The 23214-nt window shown below is 36.0% G+C and overlaps 1 protein-coding gene across 2 annotated transcripts in view; it reads left to right on the forward strand.

Moving 5' to 3' along the window:
- CNTNAP2 (contactin associated protein 2) overlaps positions 1 to 23214 on the forward strand; it is a 2323962-nt gene that overhangs the window by 599437 nt on the left and 1701311 nt on the right. The gene's annotated exons all lie outside the window — the stretch shown is intronic.

Below are 23214 nucleotides of genomic sequence, written 5' to 3' on the forward strand. Positions count from 1 at the left end.
TGTGAGGTACACTGAAGAATATATTTGGTATCTTCAGGGACTCAGAAGCATTTCACATTTAAATTATTTTTTGGAGACTTTTATGTGAATATGCTACATTTTATCATGCAGAAATACTGTGTATCTTTTTTCTTTCTTTTGTAAAAGAGAGCAAACAGGATAGATATATCAATGAATTATTACTAAGGTATCAGTTTTTCTCATATGACAGACCCACTATAGGAAGAAAAATGGTGTTTCCATCAAAATTTGATTATTTTTATATTAATATTTTTATTAATATTTTTTCAAATTTATATATATCCATTTAAATCTTAAGATGATTTTGCAAATAGCCACACGCACAATTTTTCTAAATTTGGTGAGTCTTCCATTTCACATAATTACAGGAAATTTTCTCTTCATGTGATTCCTATCTGCAAGAATTCCGTTTACTGGAATTGATTTAAATAATACCAGTCTTCCAACAGCACAGTTCAATTTCAATCCACAGCATACTAACTATAATTGCATAAATTACAAACTTTGCTGCTAGGCCTTCAGTCCACAATTCACTACGTAAAGAGGAGATATACATCATGATCAGTAACCAATCATGTCCCTTCTTTCAAAGTCTCCAGTGATTGGTCACTGCACATGTATAATTTGTATAATTCAGTTTATGCAGAGTCAGGGACTTCATTCCCCCGTGTTCTGACCAGTTGCAGCTCCCGAAATGCCTGTGGCTACAGTTTGCTCAGAGTGGTCGCAAGTCTATTTGAAACATGAATCTTATTAATAGGTTTTTGTTTCGCCAGATTAAAGTCAAAATTATCAAAGATTTAAATAAAAGTTTTATATACGTGAAAACTCTTTAATGGCCTCATTTGCAATTTTTTTTTATGCATATGATAGCTAGAATCTGCTCTCGACCAGTAGAAGGTAGTAGCATTTGCCAGAAATTTTGTAATGGTTCACAGACAATTCTATGCAAACAAGGTAATGTTTCCTATGTTTTTATGTATAAATTATTTAGGAAAGGGGAAAATACATCACAATAATTTTTGAAAGAAAAAAGCCTTTAAAATTTTTCTGTTTCTCTTTTTCTAATTTCTAATACAGTTTATTTTGAGTGAAAAGGAGGAAAGGGAACTTAATTTGTGAAGCAACTAGTTCATTTTGTCAGTCCCCTGGGCTAAAAATGTATAGAACGATTTGAAAGAACATTAAAAACTGTCATCTGGAACAGTTTCTAAAGTGAATGTGTAGTCAGACCTTTACCATTCTCTGAGTACGTTGTGATTCTGGAAAATAAACAAGGTGCGCATTTCTCATTGAAATATGTCTTGGAATCTTCTCCAAATTAATACCTGCATGTTATATGATGTATATCCATATGTGTACCTATAGCTGTTTAACTATGTGCAAATGATAACTACTTTAACCAAACAATTTCCCCCATTTTCTTACTATTTCCATTGGGTAATCAGCTTCTTTAGGAAAATGCTGAGTCATAATGATAAATATAAAGCCACTAATTTGGGTCTGCTTCTTTTCTCTAAGCAATATGTTCAATGAGAAAAATGTGTAAAGATGCTCCTCGATTTACAATGGAGTCACAACTCAATAAACCCATTGTATGTTGAAAGTAATGTAAGTTGAAGATGGGTTTCATACCTAGCACGCATCACAGCTTAGCCAAGCCTACTGTAAACATGCTCAGAACACTTATAACAGCCTACAGTTGAGCAAAATTATCTAACACAAGTTCTATTATATAATAAAGCATTGAATAGCTCATGTAATTCATTGAACACTCTACTGAAAGTAAAACGCAGAGTTGTATGGGCACTCAAAGTATGATTCTACTCAGTACTCATTTGTTTTTGCACCATCATAAAGCTGAAAATTTGTAAGGCAAATAATCGTAAGTCGGGGATGGTTTGTAGTTTCCTTTTTAACAAAAAGGCAGAGGATTCTTTATGTGTTTCCACTGTTTCTTTACTGAATATTAGAGCCAGGTTCGTAATTCTACCCATACTACCGACCCTGAAACTCTCCTCCCCCTTTTGATCTCACTCTCATCTCAAATCTCTATGTTTTGCAATGGTCAAGTTGTCATGAATTAAATTGTTTAACCTGTAAATTCAACAGTGTTCAGAGATGTAAAAAATGGGCAAATTCATTGACTACTTTGAACAATGGAAACATGGCTTTTAAATGGTAATGACTTGGATTGGATTCAAATCAGGCCCCTAAAACTTTAAGGTCTTAAAACCCATTACGAATGTGCTGAGACATCCAATGATGCACAAGGGTCCTTCTAGAACTGCTAGCTTTAAAATGCATAAAATCGGTCAGAGATGATAGTCTAACTAGCAAACAAGGAATGTGTCTTTCAGGTTCCTGGAAATAATGGGCACATTTATGTTTTTCATCTCTAGTTACTGTCATCTCTGCAGGCTTACGTAGTCTTCCACACTTCCTTTTGTCTTGTAAAAATGCTTTTCTGTCAGAGTTTATGCTTTCATACAATAAACATTTACATAGAGACCTGTCACAGTGGTGAGCATTTAAAATGCATTTAGAAAATGCAGTTTGATGTTATATTTGAATTGGCATTTTCCCTACATAAAAACCTTTAAAACTTATACCAGTAAAGGCCAACTTCTTAAAAGGTAGCCTCCTTTTATGCATACTGAAAGTTATCCTTTTGGAAACTGCATAAGCATCTAATCAGTGCTTGCTAATTGTGGGTGCTTTCAGCCAGAGCATGAAATTGGGCACACAATTAGCAAACTGAAGAAATGTTTAATTGCAAGTGCAATTTTAACCTATTGTCAAGAGGGAAAATAGAAAGGATGAAAATGACCATTTTGATTGTGGTTAACAAAGAATTAAAATAGATAAAGAGTTTGGACCCTTGAGGAGCAAACCTCAATTCCAATATTTATTTGTCTAACTTTGGACAATCCCCTGGTCACTGTAAGCATCAGTTTTTTTTCTTTTTCATTTGTAAGTGGGGATCATAATGCTTTAATTGCAAAGTTTCTGTGGCTATCTGAGATAGAAGCTTGAAACCACGTAACGTGGTATAAATCATGTATGTGATAGCCACTCAGGAAGTGATTGCTATTATGACTATTATTTTGAATATTAGTACTACTGATGCTACAATAAAGCAAACCAAAATGTCATCCATTTATTCCCTACAGTTCGTCAGCCACCATGGTGTGAAACTGCCATGAAATACACTATCCATTATGCTCTTAAGTATTCCTAACCTTGGACTGTAATATATGGCAAAAGGGCACTGGACTTGAGATGAAGGAAGTGAGTTTTAATTCTGATTGTGTTGTTTACTTGAGTAATCTTGAAGAACACTTGACATCTCTGAAATTCAGGCTTGTTAGCTATAAATTAGCGACAATACCTACTTCAAAAGATCAAAGAGAGAATAGTAACAAAGATAGCATTGTGCTTGACATATTAGGTACGTAATAGTCTTCACTTAAGGTTAATAAAATGGTTCTGCATATAGTGCTTCTAGAAATTTATGCTAAGAATTAAGTTTATTTTCACTTTCATGTATTTTCATATGCTGATGTTATGAATTAGATATCTTATTTTTTGATATTTTGTACCAAAAAAATCTGCAAGCAGAAACAAATAATTTATTCAATCAAAATTTTATAACTCCATTAACTTTGTTTCTTCTTACTCTCTATATGTGTTTTGAGGATTTTTCTTATTGTACATGTGTTGTTTTTCTTGGAAATTTTTGAGACATTAATACTAAAGTAAGCTAGGCTCCAGGATACTTAGAATAGGGAAAAATATTGTAAGATATAAGTTTAATTCTTATTCTGCCAGAATATTATACCCTGACAAGTAATCTCCCCTCCCTGGGTTCTGTTTCCTCATCTATTAAATTGAGATGTTACTGGCATTAGTATTTTCCTCAGTGCCAAAGGAAATACTGAGCAACAAAGTATATTTTAAAATTGAAAAGCAGTGTAATTATTGATTTTTATTTTAAGTTCTGGGGTACATGTACAGGATGTGCAGGTTTGTTGCATATGTAAACGTGTGCCATGGTGGTTTGTAGCACCTATCAACCCAACACCTAGGTATTACGCATAGCATGCATTAGCTATTTTTCCTAATGCTCTCCCTCCCCATGACCGCATCCCCTGACCAGCCCCAGTGTGTGTTGTTCCCCTCCCTGTGCCCATGCGTTTTCATTGTTCAGCTCCTACTTATAAGTGAGAACAAAAAAGCAGTGTCATTATTTTAAAATTCCAGATAAAAAAAAATCATTTCACATAAAGTATGAATATTTGCATCCTGGTTTTATGAAGCTAAAAATAATATTTTTGTTGAGAGAAAAATCATACATTGTTTAAGAATATAATTGGAAAATAAGAAAGGTAAGGGACGAACTGAGAGAAGCAAGGGATACAATTAAAACTCAGCATCTAGAGAGCTAAGGAAGAGAGCTGCTGTTGTAACGAATAGACAAAGGGCTAAATAGAAAATAATTTGGGGTTACGTATAAACAGTACTTTTCATTTTGTGAAAGGTGTGATTTCTGTTTATAGATTTACACTTTTCCACGTGGATATCCGCTTGTTCCAGCATCATTTGTTGAAAAGACCACTTTTTCCATTGACTTGCCTTTGCTCCTTTGTCAAAGAACTATTGATTATATTTGTGTGGGTCTCTTTCTGGACTATCTACTCTGTTCCATTGATCTATTTGCCTATTCTTTCAATGATGCTACCCAGTCTTGATCACTCTAGCCTAATATAATGTCTTGAAGTTGGGTAGGGTAGGTCCTCTTTCTCATCCTTCAGTATTGTTTGGCCATGCTGGGTCTTTTGCCTTTCCATATAAACTTTAGAATCAGTCTGTCAATATTTAAAAAATAACTTACTGGAATTTTGATTGAGATTGCATTCAGTCTATGGATTAATTTGGGAAGAATTCAGGTTTTAACAATATTGAGTCTATCCATGATCATACCTTTACTTTTATTCAAATCATCTTTGATTTAATGTAATCAATATTTTGCAACTTTTCTCATGTAGATCTTATACATATTTTGTAGGCCTTATGTCTAAGTATTTCTTATTTTTTGTGCTAATGTGAAGGATTTTATGTTTTTAATTTTAAATTCTAAATGTTCATTGCCGGTATATAGGAAAACAACTTTTGCACATTAACCTTGAATACTTCAACATTACTATAATTACTTAATTGTTCCCGGAACTTCTTTGTTGATTCTTTGGAATTTTCTACATAGGTAATCATGACATTTGCATACTAAGGCAGTTTTAGTTCTTTCTCCCCAGGCTGTATAAATTGATTTCCTTTTCTAATTGCATAAGCTAGTACTTTCATGACAATGTTGAATAGGAGTGGTGAGACCAGACACCCTTGTATTGTTCTCTCTCTTAGGGGGAAAGCATCCAGTTTCACACTGTTTCCTATGACATTAACTTCAAAAACTACGTTTTTATAGATATCTGTTATCAAGTAGAAGTTGTTCCCCTTTATGCCTAATTTGTTCAGAGTTTTTATGAGAAATGTGTGTTGGATTTTGTCAAATGCCTTTTCAGCATTATAGATATGATTGTATGATATTTCTTCCTTAGCCTATTGTGATAAATTACATTGATTTTTAAATTAATTAATTTTTTTTTGAGACAGGGTCTCACTCTGTCACCCAGGCTGGAATGCAGTGGCATGGCCACAGCTCACTGCAGCCTCTACCTCCCTGGCTCTCAGGTGATTCTCCCACCTCAGCCTCCCATGTAGAACTATAGGCCTACACTACCATGCCCGACTATTTGTTTTTGATTGTTTTTCATATTTTTTGTAGAGAGGGAGTTTCCTCATTTTGCCTAGGCTGGTCTTCAACTCCTGAGCTCAAGCAATTCACCTGCCTCAGCCTCCCAAAGTGCTAAGATTACAGGTGTGAACCATTATGCCAGGCCAATTAATGTTTAATTTACAAATAAGCATATATTTAGCATGTACAACATGATGTTTTAAATACGCATATTTTGTTGAATGGCTAAATAGCTAATTAACATATACATTACCTCACATTGTTATTTATCAGGTTTTGAATTTGAACCAACCATTATATCTGGAATAAAGCCCACTTAGTCATGGTGTATAATTCTTTTTATACATTGGATTTGGATTTGATTTGCTAAAATTGTCTTGAAGATTTTTGCATTTATGTTCAGGAGAGATATTAGTAATTTTCATTTCTTAACAGGTCTTTGTCTGGATGTGGTGTTGGAGTATTGCTGGCTTCCTAGAATGAGTTAGGAAGTATTCCCTGTGTTTATATTTTCTGTAAAAGTTTGAAAAAAATTGACTTAAATTCTTCCTTGGGAGTTTGGTAGATTCACCAGTGGAAACATCTGGGACTGATGCTTTCTGTTTTGAAAAGTAACTAATTGTTGATTTAATTTATTAAACCTATTCAGATTATTTATTTCTCCCTGTGTGCAATTTTTATATGGCTTCTTCTGTGGAATCAGTCCATTTCATCTAGGTTATCAAATTTGTAAGCACGAAATTGTTTAAAATACTTATGCATAATTTCTTAATGTCTATGAAGTCAATGTTAATTACTCTTTTTCATTTCTGATCTTAGTGGTTTGTATGTTTTCTCTTTTCTGGTTAGCTTGGTTAGAGGATTAACAATTTTATTGAACTTTTCAAAGAACACTAGCTTTCGGTTTCATTGATTTACTCTACTAATTTCCTGTTTTCAATTTCATTTCTTTCTGCCCTAATTTGTATTACAGATTTGCTTCTGCGTACTTCAGATTTATTTTGCTTCTATTTTTCTCATTTTCTAAAGCAGAAACTTTTATTTAGTTTAGATCTTTCTTTTCTAATACATGCATTCAGTGCTACAAATTTCTCTCTAATCACTAGTTTTGTTGCATCCCACACATTTTGAAAAGTTGTATTTTAATTTTCACTTAAAAATATTTTTATTTTTTCTTCAGACTTCTTCTTTGACTCATGTATTACTTAAAATTTATTGTATTCTGCAAATATTTTGGAATTTTCAGCTTTCTTTTTATTTTTGACTTTGACTTTAATTTCATTCTGGACTAACAGTATACTTTGAATAACTTCAATAGTTTAAATTCATTAAGTTGTGTTTTGTGACCTAGAATGTGGTATATCCTGGTGAATGTGCCATGTAGGCTTAAGAACAATATATATTTTGTGTTGTCAGATGGTGTAATTAAAACCAGGTTATTGTTGGTGCTGTTCTGATTAACTGTGCCTTATTTGGTGTGTGTTGACTCTGTCAACTGCTGATAGAGGGGTATCATAGTCTTCAACCATAATAGTGGGTTTATTTGTTTCCCTTTGCAGTTATATCAGTTTTTATCTCATGTATTTTGACACTCCATTAGGCATAGACACAATAAGGATTATTGTGTTTCATTGGAGAGTTAATACCGTTTTAAATTTATTTATTTATTATTTTTGAGACAGGGTCTTTCTCTGCTGCCCAGGCTGGAGTGCTATGGCACAATCTTGGCTCACTGCAACCTCTGCCTCCCGGGTTCAAGCTATTCTCCCTGCTCAGCCTCCTGAGTTGCTGGAACTACAGGCATGTGCCGCCACACCGGGCTAATTCTTGTGTTTTTTGCTAGAGACAGGGCTTCATCATGTTGGCCAGGCTGGTCTCAAACTCTTGACCTCAAGTGATCTTCCCTTCTCAGCCTCCCAAAGTGCGGGGATCATAGGCGTGAGCCACCATGCTTGGCCCTTATTTTAAATGCCTCATAATTTTCCTTACTCACAAGTCTGCTTTGTCTGAAATTAATATATTTACTCTAGATGTTTTTGGTTAATGTTAGCATTGCTATATCTTTCTCCATCCCTTTATCTTAATTTATATGTGTCTTTATATTTAAAGTGAATTTCTTGTAGCCAACCTATAGTAGGTTCTTGTTTTTAATCCACCGTGATAGGCTCTTTCGATTGGTATATTCAGATCATTCACATTTAAAGTGATTAATGATATATTTATATTAATGCCTACCATAATTTATAACTGCTTTCTACCCATTGTCCTTGTTTTTGTTTTTACATTTTGTTTTTACATATTTTACTGCCTTCTTCACTTTGAAGTGGGCATTTTATATTATTCTACTTTCTCTTATCTCTTTTTTACTTCTATTTTACCTGTTTTTAGAGATTACCTTAGAGTTTGCAATATACATTTACAGGTAATCCAAGTCCACTTTCAAATAATACTACCTTACTTCACAGGTGTCACAGGTACATTAGTGTATTCTCAATTCCCCCCATGTCATCACATATAATATTGCTCGTTCATTTCTCATTTATAAGCTAGAACCATCCAAAATATTGTTGCTATTATTAATTAGAACAAATTTTATGTTGTATCCTCTAAGAACCAAAAAAAATTATTTTACGTTCATTTATTTTTTCTCAAATACTCTTTCTTTATATAGATCCAAGTTTTTAATCTGAGTCATTTTTTTCTCTGAATAATTTCTTTTAATATTTTTTAAAAGGGAGGCTTGCTACCAAAAATATTACTTCATTTTTCTGAGAAAGTCATTATTTCCTCTTCAAAGAATTTCACTTGATACAGAGTTCTAGGTTGTACTTTTATTTGTTTTTATTTAAATATCTAAAATTTTATGCCACTCTCTTCTTGCTTACATAATTCTATACAGTGTTGGCTTCCTCCATCCCATCTTGGCTTCTTTGAAGATTTTCTTCTGTTTGATTTTCTGCAGTTGGAACATTATGCCAGGAAGTAGATTTTTAACTGTTTATCAGAGAGTTTGGCACTCTCTGAGTTTCCTAGAACTGTGATTTGGTGTCTGTCTATAATTTTGAAAAAGTATCAGCCATTATTACTTGGACTCTTTCTTCTGTTCCTTTCTCTCTCTCTCTCTCTTCTCCGTATATTATTTGCATTATGCACATTACACATTTTGTAAGAGTCATACATGTCTAGAATATGCTCTTCCATATTTTTCATTTTTTTTACCCTTTACATTTTAATTTAGAAACTTCCTATTGACATATCTTCAAACACATTATTTCCTTGACTGTGTCCAGTCTACTAATGAACCCATCCAAAGAAGTCTTTATTTTTATTATTTTTTTCTTTCTTTCTAGCACTTCTTTTCAATTCTTTCTTGGAGTTCTCATCTCTCTGCCTGCATTACCTATGTATTCTTTCATGTTGTTTGTTTTTATCATTTGAGCTTTTAACATACTCATGATAGTTATTTTAAATTCCCAGTTCAATAATTGCAAAGTTTCTGCTATATCTAAGTAGGTTATGATGTTTGTTTTGTCTCTTTAATCTGTGTTCTCTGACTTTAACATGGCCTTGTAAAATATGATGCATCAGGGAAAATAAAAGACATAGTGCCTTAGCCTGAGGTTTTGTTAGTCTGCCTAGGATTTAAGCTGTGTCTACTATTTGCTGTAGCTATATGACGGAGACTAAAACGTTTTTGTCTCCCCTCTTGTTATTGGGTTGCCACAGAGAATTTATCTTAAATAAGATCTGAGACATGAAGGCTTTTCACTTGTATTCCCCCATTATTATGCAGGAGTTCTGCTGATGTGGTGATAGGGCGTGAGGGAGGATAGGCATTCTACAGTCTCATAATTAGGTCTCAGTGTTTTAGTGAGCCTGGGCCCCTGGGTTGTGACCATCACAAGGGTTTCTTGGCTTTTTATCCATTTATGTGATACAAGAAGGCTAGAGGGAGCTGGGAGGTATTTCTCTTCTTTAAGATTAATTCGGCTCTGGTAAAACCTCGGTCCACTGGGCTGTAGTAAACTAGCTTGAGGGTAGGCCTTTGTTAAGAACAGGATTTCTAGGCCGGGCACATTGGCTCACGCCTGCAATCCCAGCACTTTGGGAGGCCGAGGTGGGAGGATCACCTGAAATCAGGAATTCGAGACCAGCCTGGCCAACATAGCGAAACCCCATATCTACTAAAAATACAAAAATTAGCTGGGTGTGATGATGCATGTTTATAATTTCAGCTACTTGGCAGGCTGAGGCACGAGAATCTCTTGAACCTGGGAAGCGGAGGCTGCAGCGAGCGGAGATTGTGCCACTACACTCCAGCTTCGGTGACAGAGTGAGACTCTGTCTCAAAAAAAAAAAAAAAAAAAAAAAGAAGAAGGAAATATTCAGGGGGTATTTCACAATCTGGGTATTTCACAGTCTGGGCTTTCCCCTTTCTCTGATAAAAGAACAAGGGGATTTTTCTCCTACCTTGAACTGAAGAACTTGGTAGACCTCTTGGCTGTAAAATGAATAAGAGTGTAGCCCCTTCCAAGACTGGACCTCGAAGGGTTTTCATCCCTCAAACTAGTCAACACCCGGTGTCCAGTCATTAGTCAATTATCCCTTCAGTTTTCTAGTTGTTGGCTCTAGTGCTGACTTCTCTTGGTGTGCTGTGACTCATTCTGTGTGTTTACCTGTCCTTCTGGTTTTCAGAGGGGGCAGTGGTTTGCCCTGTGATCCTAATCATCTGAAGGATCTAAGAAAAATTACTAATTTTAAGTTTAGTCAGCATTTTTCTTATTGTGAGGACCAGAGTGATGATTTCTAAACTCTTTAAAAGTCAGATAAGACTAATCTTGTTTTTTTTTTTTTTTTTTGAATATTAATTTATATTTTATTGTCATGCTCTTTTTTTTTTTTTTTCTTCCAATTTTTTTTTTTTTTTTTTTTTTTTTATTATACTTTAGGGTTTTAGGGTACATGTGCACAATGTGCAGGTTTGTTACATATGTATCCATGTGCCATGTTGATTTCCTGCACCCGTTAATTCGTCATTTAGCATTAGGTGTATCTCCTAATGCTGTCCCTCCCCCCTCCCCCCACCCCACAACAGTCCCCGGAGCGTGATGTTCCCCTTCCTGTGTCCATGAGTTCTCATTGTTCAATTCCCACCTATGAGTGAGAACATGCGGTGTTTGGTTTTTTGTCCTTGCGATAGTTTACTGAGAATGATTTTTTCCAGTTTCATCCATGTCCCTACAAAGGACACGAACTCATCATTTTTTATGGCTGCATAGTATTCCATAATCTTGTTTTTTAAATAAAAAAAAATAAGTGTGTAATAACTAGATAACTTCAGTTATCTGAAAGTCTGACCTTCAGGAAGCTCAGTTATACCTAAAGGCATTGTACATGTATGTTTATAAAAACTACCTGCGACAATGAAAAAGTAGCCTCTATGCAGTGAAAATGTATTATGTGGGGGCATTCAAAGGAAGTTATGTCAGAATAAGAAATCGAAAATATTTGCATCTTTGTATTCTTTTACTATGTATTTGATTACGCCAGTATGTTTCTAGAGAAGAGAAACAATAAAATCCCAGTCATTGTTTATTTCAAAATGTCCTTAGCGCTGCATGTAGGCAGGCCGCCATAAATGTGCATCCACAAATCCAAGTCCATGGTCCAGGGGCAGTTTCCTGTAACACAACGCAAAACTAAGATATAATCCATCAAATACTGCAGGCTCAATATATATTTGCAAGCCAACAAAGGATAAGAATCCCAGTGTCCTCTGAGTAAAGGTTGAAAGAGCACATAAAATTATGCCAGCCTTAGGAAAGAAATTGGAGAACAGGACAAATGTTTAGGTTCTATTTAATATTATTTGCCTGAATAATATGGAGTCAAGGCTCTGAAAAAAAGGAAAAGTAGATCAAACAAGGATGATTTTTCCAAGTGATTTTATTACCATTTTTTCCTTTGGTAGAAAAAATAAACCAACCGCTTATCTGTTGGCAGGAAAGATATTTTTCAGTTAAACAATTGCACAAGGCTGATGTTCTGCTGGCCTGCTTCAGTAAGGCTCTAAACATTATTAAAATATTTCTTTTCAACTTGTTGGTAAAGCCACTGCCCTTAGACCTCCAGATGCCCCTTGTCATGAAACCCTTCCTGAGAGTCTTAGAGCACCTGGCCTTTGTGCAACACGGTGGATAGCATTTGCAGTAGCAGAGGTCCAGCAGAATCCTATTAGCATGTTTGTTCTGGGCCAATGCCCATACTCTACTTGTTGCTAAATATTTGGAATATCATCCTTTAAATCATGAACAACGCAAACTGTGATGTCTGGTTGTATTTTAAAAATATATATTCTTCCAGTCTTTCAAAATTACTTTTTGATGTAACTTATAGACGGGGGTATTATTTAGAATTTAAGACTTGATAGAGGAGATATCATCAATAATTTCAATCCTACAGGCATTTAAATACAAAGTTATATCATTCAATGTGATTGTTAAATTTTTGTATATACACACACACGTAGAATTGTATCTGAAGAAGAATTAATAGTATGACATCTACTTTGACATCATCCTTGAAAATATACTACACTCTGATATTGAGAAATTTGCAGATTTTGAAATAAGCCCTTCTCAAAATATTCTTACCAACAAGTCTTTCAGCATAAAAGAGACAGTCTTCATATTCAATCAATACACAATGCAATAAACTTCTGTGGACAAAACATAGGCTATGCTTGTGATTCAATTAGAAAAGTAGTATTTCTGTTGAATTTTGTGTCAAAACAAAAGGAAGTTACAACAATGAGGAAGGAGAGGGGTGTGCTTTGCTGGAGAGTGAAATAATTAATTTTGAACACATGCAGCTATGTTGTACTTTCTTTGAAAGCAAGCAAATGCAAATCTTTTTCTACATCATTGTGAGAAAAGAACAAATGTTTCTATTTGACATCAAATATTTTTTCTTGAAAGCAAGTCTTAGGGACACCACTAAAGTTGGTATCCATTTAATCCTACATCTATGTACTTAACTACAGCTGAAGCACTGTATAAAATAGGTGAACAGAAATTAGAAAAAATTAAGTATTTTTATTCTATTAAACGGGTATAGAATTGTGAAATTCTTTAGAAAAGCATTCCATAGAAAAAATTAAGTATTTTTATTCTATTAAAAGGGCAGAGAATTGTGAAATTCTTTAGAAAAGGATTCTATCTAGAAATGTTTTTGAATACTCTGAGTCAGAGCTGTCTAATCGAACGTTCTGTGGTGGTGGAAATGGTCTATACCTGCATTGTTGAGTACAGTTGCCATTAGCCACATGTGGCCAGTGAGGACTAGAAATGTGGCCAGTATAAGATATAACCTGATTTTTAAAATTTCATTCATTTTTAATTATCTTAATTTGAGGTTTAAGTAGCCATGTGTGCCTAATATACTTTATTAGATGGCACAGCCCAAAATATTTAAACTTCAATTATGTGGAAACTCATTTATGTGGAATCTTTCAATTCTGAATGATTATTAATAGTGGCATAATTTCTGTATTTGTGTTTTTAATCAAAAATTAATGTTGTGTGCTTTCCACTTTAATGTTCAGATGCTTGCTCTAACGACCTTTAACATGTTAAACATCATATACAAACAATACTGAAAACTGCAAAATTAAGACAAGTTCATTCCCATTCAAATAATATATGCCTTGACAACAATGGTAGCATACATCAGGAAAGCTTTGTTGTTGATCTTATACGCATACTGAGAGTTTCTCTTTTTATGCGAGACAAATCCCCAAGGGATCCTTAAAAACAAATATTTTTTTTCTCCTCACAAAGCAAGTTATCCTTCCAAGAAATTCTTAACCGATTAAAGTTACAAGAGAAAAAGCTAAGTCAGCAGATGTATCTATGCTTGTAAGGTATTCTTGACCTATTGTGTACTCACATTCAATCAACTACTAGGAGCTTTGATAACACTATTATTTTCAGCTCTACTGACAAATCAATATCCTAAACAGAAATAAACCATGTTGTCTCAGCATGGTGAAACAGAGATAATAGCCATTTCTCTGGAGGGGTCTTTATGAGAATTGGTCAAGTGTATGTCTCATGATATGACTTTTCTATTTGGTAATGTGTACGAAAAAATGCAGAAATCAAACTATGGAAAATATTTTTAGAGATAAATAACTCTATCATGCTTAATGTTGAACAAAATCAAACATCAGAATATTAATTAGTCTCCAAACTCATTTTTTAAGTATTTTTTCTTGCATTTACTTTATGTCTTAGTCTGTTTGGGCTGCTGTAACAACATGTCATAAACTGGGTGGCTTGTAAACAACAAACATGTGTTTCTCATGGTTCTGGAGGCCAGGAAGTCCAAGATCAAGGTTTAGGCAGATCTGGGGCCTGGTGAGGGCTCGTTCCCTATAAGAAGCAACTTCTTGCCATGTTCTCATGTGGTAGAAAAGGAAAATGAGCTCCCTCAGGTCTCTTTTATAAGGGCACTAACCCCATTCATGAACGGTCTGTTCTCATGACCTGATCACCTCCCAAAGATCCCACCTCTTAATAACATCACATTGGGGATTAGGCTTCAACCTGTGTGATCTGCAGGGGACATAAACTTTTGAACCATAGCACTTTATTCCTGAAATTTGTTCCATTTGTCTTTTCATTTCTCTTTCCCTTCTTTGCTCTGAATCTTCCTTATTTTTATTTTTTTTCTCTGACAAACTCCATTCATCTGTGCTTTCTCTTATTTCCTCTTCAAATATTTTAAGTGGGAGACTTTTATAGGTCATATGTCTACTTTATTTTGATTGTTACATGTGTTGTATTTTTAAATAGACTCTGAACAAATTAATATAAAAATGCAGCTCTAAAGAGAAAAAAACAAAATGTCAAATAGTAAATACATTCTATACATTGCAACCATGGAGACAGAACCTTTTTTGCATTGACACACATGGTCAGTTTTCAAGTACGTCATTGCCACTCATTGTAAAAATTACTTAATTATGCCACCCGGTCTCCAGTATGCTACATGCATTATAAGCTCAGCCTCATTGCTCAGTCCCAGAAATTTTACTAAATTATAGTCTAGTAGTGAGATACAGGAAGGAGAATAAAAGAAAGCTTTAGGTAGTGTGACCTGGGAGCCAGAACAGACAAAATAGATACTAATTTGTTATATAATTCTGTAGAATCTTTGCAGTTAGAGGGAATCTTAGAAATCATCATTAGACGAAGCTGATCTAAAGCTAGGCCAAGTGACTTGCGCAAAGTCAGGAAATAGTTAATGGCAAAGTTTGACTATTTAAATTTCAGGTCCTATGTCTGCATTCCCATCACACTCTTACAAATAATGTACACTTAAGTGTAATCTGGACCCTATGTTTGCCAATAAGATTAGAAAATACTCACTAGCCTAGTGAGTATACCATCTAACACCAGTTAGAATGGCCATCATTAAGAAGTCAGGAAACAACAGGTGCTGGAGAGGATGTGGAGAAATAGAAACACTTTTACAGTGTTGGTGGGACTGCAAGCTAGTTCGACCATTGTGGAAGTCAGTGTGGCGATTCCTCAGGGATCTAGAACTAGAAATACCATTTGACCCAGCCATCCCATTACTGGATATATACCCAAAAGATTATAAATCATGCTGCTATAAAGACACATGCACACGTATGTTTATTGTGGCACTATTCACAATAGCAAAGACTTAGAACCAAGCCAAATGTCCAACAATGATAGACTGGATTAAGAAAATGTGGCACATATACACCATGGAATACTATGCAGCCATAAAAAATGATGAGTTCATGTCCTTTGTAGGGACATGGATGAAGCTGGAAATCATCATTCTCAGCAAACTATCACAAGGACAAAAAACCAAACACCGCACGTTCTCACTCATGGGGGGAATTGAACAATGAGAACACATGGACACAGGAAGGGGAACATCACACACTGGGGCTTGTTGTGGGGTGGGGGCAGGGGGGAGGGATAGCATTAGGAGATATATCTAATGTTAAATGACGAGTTACTGGGTGCAGCACACCAATACGGCACATGGATACATATGTAACTAACCTGCACGTTGTGCACATGTACCCTAAAACTTAAAGTATAATAATTAAAAAAAAAAAGAAAATACTCACTAGCCTAATGTGAGGTCAATTAGTTAACCAAATAGTTTAGGAAACACTAGCCTCATATAAGGGTAAATATTCTCCATATGCTACATAGGTCAGGTTGGCTTAAAAACTGAACATGTAAAAAATATTCGAATTCCATATTAGGATGTTAGGATAAAAATAGTCTCAAACCTCATCTAGGCATCTTCTGTTGACCATACTTGCAATGTGAGCAAGACCCAAGCATACCTATGGCCTCTAAAAATGGTGGTTAGAGGGCATCACCTAAAGTTTCTTTCCTGTCAACTTTCCTTGAAGAGAATATTTCTTTTAACTAGATGGTCAGATCCCTGAAATTTCTGGCACATCAAATGATGGCAGTGTCTCCCACCAGAGAGAAGGGGCCTCTTTGCCAAAAGGATTTGACTATCCGTTTGGGAGGCACCCTTGTCCCCTAGGTCATTTGATGATTTTCAGATGCTCAGACAAATATTTCCCTTGATGAGAGCTTTTGGCTAAAAAGTGTTTAGGATGAGATGTTGACCACTGCCTCAGTATATTAACTTGCGTCATCAGTTTGAATAGGGCAGAGTCTTAGTCCTTCCAGGCTGTGATCACAAAAACCCATAAACTGGGTGGCTTATAAACAACAAATATGTATTTTTCACAATTCTGATAGGTGAGAATTCCAAGATCAAGGTGCAGGAGGATTCAGTGTGGTGAGTATTGGTTTCCTGGTTTGTAGATGGTAACTTTTTTCTGTGTTCTTGCATGGTGGGAAGGGCAAGGCAGCTCTCTGGGGTATCTTTTAAAAAGGCACTAATGACACTGATGAGAAGTCTCTACCCTTATGACCTGTCACCCCCCAAAATGCTCCACCTCCTAATACAATCTTCCTGGTATGATGTTCTCACGCTGCTAATAAAAATATACCTGAGACTGGATAATTTGTGATGAAAAGAGGTTTAATGGACTCACAGTCCCACGTGGCTGGGAGGCCTCACAGTCATGGCGGAAGACAAAGGAAGAGCAAAGAGACATCTTACGTGGTGGCAGGCAAGAGAGCTATGCAGGGGAACTCCTATTTATAAAACCATCAGATCTCATGAGACTTATGTACCACCATGAGGACAGTGTGGGGGAAGCTGCCCCCATGATTCAATCATCTCCACCTGGCCTCGCCCTTGACACATAGGGATTATTACAATTCAACATGATATTTGGGTGGGGACACAGCCAAACCGTATCATATGGTATCCCACTGATTCTTAGGATTAGGATTTTAGGTTAGAATTTCCACATATGAATTTTGAAGAGACACAAACATTCAAACCATAGCAGACAGAGTTTCTCAAGAGATACCTTATGGACATCTTGGGTCAAATAACTTTGTTGTGGTGGATGTCTTGTGCATTGTAAGAAGTCCACCCACATGTGTGGACTCTAGATGCCAGCAACACCTCTACCAGTCACGACAATAAAAAATGTCTCCGGACATAGCCAAATGTTCCCTGAGAGTCAGAATCTTTCTAGTTGGGAACCATTGCGGTAGGGGAATTGAAACGAAGTAACTTTTTCTCTACCACTGTTTCATGTGTTCTCATGGATTCTCATCAGTTCTAGTAATATATGAGCAAACTGAACAGAAATGGGTCCCACCCTCAGCAACTTTATAGCCCAATGAGACAGGTAGGCATTAAGAAAGTAAGTGAATATAAGTCTAGATTGTGATAAGAAAATGCTATGGAGAAAAATAAAAAAAAAAAAAAGAGAGATTCATGAAAGATCTTCTCAGCCTGGATAGCCAGGGAAGAGCTATCTGTCAAAGTGTTACAATCTGAATAATGAATGCGATTTATCTAAATGAATGGTATACCATGCTAATAAATTATTCTAAGTGAACAGGCGGCCACTGAATGTCCTAAGTTTGGATGCTAAATACTCTGCAGCCATAAAAAAGGATGAGATTATATCCTTTGCAGGGACATAGATGGACCTGGAGGCCATTATCCTTAGCAAACTAACACCGATACAGAAAACCAAATACCACATGTTCTCACTTATAAGTGGGAGCTCAATGATGAGAACATATGGACACATAAAGGGGAACAACACCTACTGGGTCCTTTCAGACAGTGGACAGTGGGAGCAGGGAGAGTATCAGGAAAAATAACTAATAGGTACTAGGTTGAATACCTGGGCAATGAAATAATCTGTACAACAATCCCCATGACACAAGTTTACCTATGTAAAAAACCTGCACATGTACCCCTGAACTTAAAAGTTAAAAAAAAAAAAAAAGATTCAAATGCACTGGACTCTACTATTTTAAGTACGGACTTGCAAAAATTCAACATTAGTGCTTGGCAATAGCCCAGCAAAATGCACTTTTGCAGTGAAAATTAGCCACCTTGTAAAATCTGCAATTCGAATGTACTTACATTCACAAAGTTCAATCATTATTCTGTACTATCTACTGGGGCAGAGGCAACACTTTTCATGACCATTCTGGGTGGCCATTGCTGCTTTCTCTATCACAGCCATTTCAAGAGGCTGGGGCCTGAAGCCCTAGTGTGTGCCTGAAGTCTTTGGAAGTGTTTATAAATCACCACAATATTAGCAGACTCCCACTTTTCTTCACGGCCACCTCTTATGCCTGGATCCTCTTCATTTGTGATGGTCATGGGGCCTCACTCCATTGCCTTCAGCGTAACCTTCATTATAATACAGTGCCTTACTGGAAGGAGGCCTTCAATGACTACATGTGGAACACATTATTTAATATATAAAAATGATCTCAACAGAATCAATAAGGTAACCACTTGTTAGAAATTTCTTTCTTTTTGTTGGATTTTTTTTGTGGTTCTCTCTTAGGAAACTCTTGCCACAGCTCCTCTTCATTCATGATTCTGCAGGCCGGGGCTGCACTCCATTGCCAGAGGCAGGTTGACCTTGTGACTCTGACACCGTCTCCATGTCTCAGAAGGGCCTTGCTCTTTAAATTTTTAGTTCAACATGACCTTTGAAATGGTCAAGCTTTCCTCTCTCTAGTTCCTATTTCTTATTTCCTTTTAAGTCTGTTAATAGGTTCCATGTTCAACTAATGGAAACTCTATAGAAAAGAAAGTTTCACGCATTATACATGTGTCATTATCAAAATAAGAATGTGCCTCCGTAATCCTTCAAGGGTTAACTCTTTGGTTTCAGCCATAAAATGCAACTTGAATCTTGATAACTGATGGAGAAGTATGAAGGGTAGGCATAGCACTTTTTTTTAATGCATGGAGTAGGAAATTCAAAGTGACGTTTTTGATTATGTATGCATCAGCAACTGTGATTTATGGTACCTGTTTGTGTCTGTTACATGAGTGATGGGTTCTTACGCCAAAAAAGTTTAGCATCCAAACTTAGGACATTCAGTGGCCGCCTGTTCACACCTGAGGCCTGAGAAGTAACAGTTCAGTAAAAGAAGACAAGACTCTATAAAAAATAGCAAAGAAATAAATGCACTGAACACTTATAGCCTGTCTCCTTACCTAAGAACTTTTTACTTTCTACCTTGTATTATTAATTTTGACAACTGTGCTTCTGCTCACAAAGCTGTAAATTGCTGGGCTCTGCTTGCAGTGAAGCTACCTTCATTATAATGCAGGACCTTACCGGAAGGAGGCCTTCAATGATACGTGTTTAACAAATTACTTAGTATATATAAATGATCTCAACATAATCAATAAGGTAACCACTTGTTAGAAGTTTCTTTCTTTTTGTTGGCATTTTTTTGTGGTTCTCTCTTAGGAGACTTTTGCTGAAGTTGAAATGCTTTAAAAAAATTTTTAAATAATTAATTACTATAAATAAATGAGCCATTTAGCCTGAAATGTTAAAGTGCTATTTCCATAACTTATATTTCTGTAATTAAAATGCCAGTTTTGTTCTCTCTGGGCTTTGTTTAAGAAAAAAAAGTGATTTTTTTTTTTTTTTTTTTTTTTTTTTTTTGATATGGAGTCTCACTCTGTCGCCCAGGCTGTAGTGCAGTGGCATGATCTCGTCTCACTGCAACCTCTACCTCCTGGGTTCAAGTATTCTGCCCCAGCCTCCTGAGTAGCTGGAACTACACGCGTGCACCACCACACATGGCTAATTTTTGTATTTTTTGTGGTTTCGCCTCGTTAGCCAGGCTGGTCTCGAACTCCTGACTTCAGGTGATCCACCTACCTCAGCTTCCCAAAGTGCTGGGATTGCAGGTGTGAACAACTGTGCCTGGTCAAAAAAAAAAGTGATTCTTAAATGCAGATGCCTTAGTTAATTTATGTATGTTTAAGATATAAATTATAATTCAGAAGTATGAAGGTGCCAAGATCACTATGGGAATTAAATATGATATTTTAAGAGATTTTGAGAGGCTTATTTTCTATATATGAATGGATAAAGTCAACCACAGTTGGAAACATCATTTATTTGGGTAACATAATTGTGATTTCATCTGTAAAGTCAACTACAAGGCAGCATTATATGGATTAATATTTTTTCCGTATTACAGAAACAGTGTTAAAGAGGAATCTTAGTCAAATTCCATTTTTTTAAGAGACAAAACAAAATAAAACTGTGATTGAGGGTTCAAAGTCCTTAACTCACCAGTAGCAGAACTGGGTGGTGTTTATGAACTCTCTTTTCACTGTGTTCACCACCATGGGTTCTAATCATGAAAGCAATTGTAGATCTACAGCACCGCAATCCATGCTAGTGCTGATACGAGAAACCTAAAATGAAAGGGAAATCATATGTAACATTGTGTTGATTGATTGAAATGTGTGACTAGATTCAGAAGTACAGGCAAGAAGTTTGGGGAACCTTACTTCTGAGAATGGGCCAGTTCTGACTCTCAGTCAAGCCTAAAGTTTGTTGCTCAGCTGGGAACAAAAGCATGGATATGATTGTCCAGAGAACCTCGTTGCCAAATAACAAAGAGGCATGAGCAGAAAGGAGAATTCAGGAGCACAACATAATCTAAATTTGATTTATGGCCGTGTGCAGTCTGGATGTCTCCAGCTTGTGGTTTCAGCTTCTACTTCTCAAGTAGAGAAGCTGGATGGTGGTAGAATACAGCAGGCTGAGGAGGGCCAGATTGGAGTTGAGATTTTCTGGACTATGAACTCCGGGTGTGGGGTGTATCTTGAGAGGCATGCTGGCCACACAGGGCAGGTGGAGGGAAAAACAAGTTTTGCATGCCCATGCTCTGTTCAGAGTCCAGGAACTTACATCTGTTTAGTTTTGGAAAACACAGGCTGGCTCTGAGTACTGGGATTTAGAACAACAGAAAGGTCAACATTGTATAGGAGAGACTCAGTGTTTTCACAATCGATTAGGAGCTTAGGAGAGTTGGGGTGACAAGACTAAGAAGTGAGCTGCAAGGATCTGAATGAAAAGGGCTGTCAGGCCAAGGCCCATCAGTGAAGGCAGAGAGGAACTGGCCAGAGACCAGGGCAGGAAGTGTGGCTCACAATTGGAAAGCAGTGTCAGAGGAGTAAGAGATGAATGAAAACATGGATTAGGATTAGGATTATGAGCTAACGGGTACAGGACCAGGACACAAACACAAAATCTAAGAACTACCAGTCAATTCTGGAATATGAAAACAAATGTCATGGGGATCAGAATTTTGTCTCAAGGGAACTGTAGGGTTGCTGCTTAGAAGTGCCACTGATCCCATAAGTGGGGAAAATGAGACACACACAGAAAAGTATAGGACAAGAGGCCTGGCTGTTTCCTATTCTCATCCCTTCATTCTTGTTGACACAGATTTTAATTGAGGTTTGAAGTTTACTATCAGAACCATGTCTTTCCTAGAAACAGAGAAACCTTACCCAATAAGTAAAATCAACTACAGTGTCCTCCTTGTAGTTTTGTTGTTACTTCTCATTAGTTTTATTTCACTTATTTAAGTAGCAATGAAGGGATAGGCAGTAGATGACAAAGTTACTACTATAGGAGCACTTTGAGGCATTATCCTTCCTCACCACTAATGCACTTCTGATTTTTTTTCTCTGTTCTCCTCTCTTATTTAGTCTTTTACATATAATTTGGGTTTTATAGGCAATGTCTCACAGAGTCAGTGGCCACAGTGACTGCTTCTTATCCTCATTAGAGCAATCACTAATTTAAAATCAGTCACCATTTGAAAACTTTCAAAACTATGTCACAAGACTGTAGGATATTTCAAGATAAGGGGCTAACACTCCTCACTCATATATATCTGGTCTTGGCATTGGGAATAATTAGCCAAGTTAGGAGGTCTGCAGCTGGCCAATTGCAAAGCAATGCAGACAGAGGGAAAGTTGAGGCACCTGCCTGGTTTGCTGGGTTTGATTGCTTACTAATCCTTCACTTAACCTGGAACCTCCTTGCTCAACCTCTTGGCTCAGGTGCTGGGGAGGACACAGGTTGGCAAGATACAAATTCTGCCTTGCAAGCATTTTTCTCCCGTATAAACACACACACACACACACAGCCACATGTGCATATACAGGAGAAAATGCTTGCAAGGCAGAATTTGCATACATATGTGTGTATACATACACACACATATACATATATTTCATATATACATATACATATATTTTATATATACATATAAATATATAATAGAAAACATAAACATAGATGTATATATTATATGTGTATAATATATAATATATGTGCATATATGTATAATATGTATGTATAATATACATATCTATCCATGAGAACACATGAAACATAATATGTGTATAATATATACCATATATTATATATTAGCATATATGTTCATATTTATAATATATATGAACATATTTGTTCACTGCTTAAATTTCCACTGTTACCATGTGCCTGGAACAGCTTAGACATAACTATTTGCTTTTGAGTAGACTGACCCTAGAAACACCATACAGTGTTCAAAACAACTAGTTTCTAATCATGGAAGTAAGACACTAAGGTGGAACCATTTCAGACTGGGAGTCATTTTGAGGTTTACACTGAAGCTGTTTCATATCTATTTCATTATATATACATATATAATATATACATGTATATTATACATATATAATATATATGTAAAATAAAAAACAGGAAATTGCATGGTGCCAAAGCACAGAAGAGGAAGATTATAATTTTGAGGTATTTGAACTGGACTTTGAAGAATAGAAAGTTTTTTTTCCCTAAAGCACCAAAAACAGTTGAAAGGCCAGAATGATGT

This window comes from Symphalangus syndactylus, chromosome 6 (genome assembly GCF_028878055.3).
Source record: "Symphalangus syndactylus isolate Jambi chromosome 6, NHGRI_mSymSyn1-v2.1_pri, whole genome shotgun sequence".
Lineage (NCBI taxonomy): Eukaryota > Metazoa > Chordata > Mammalia > Primates > Hylobatidae > Symphalangus > Symphalangus syndactylus.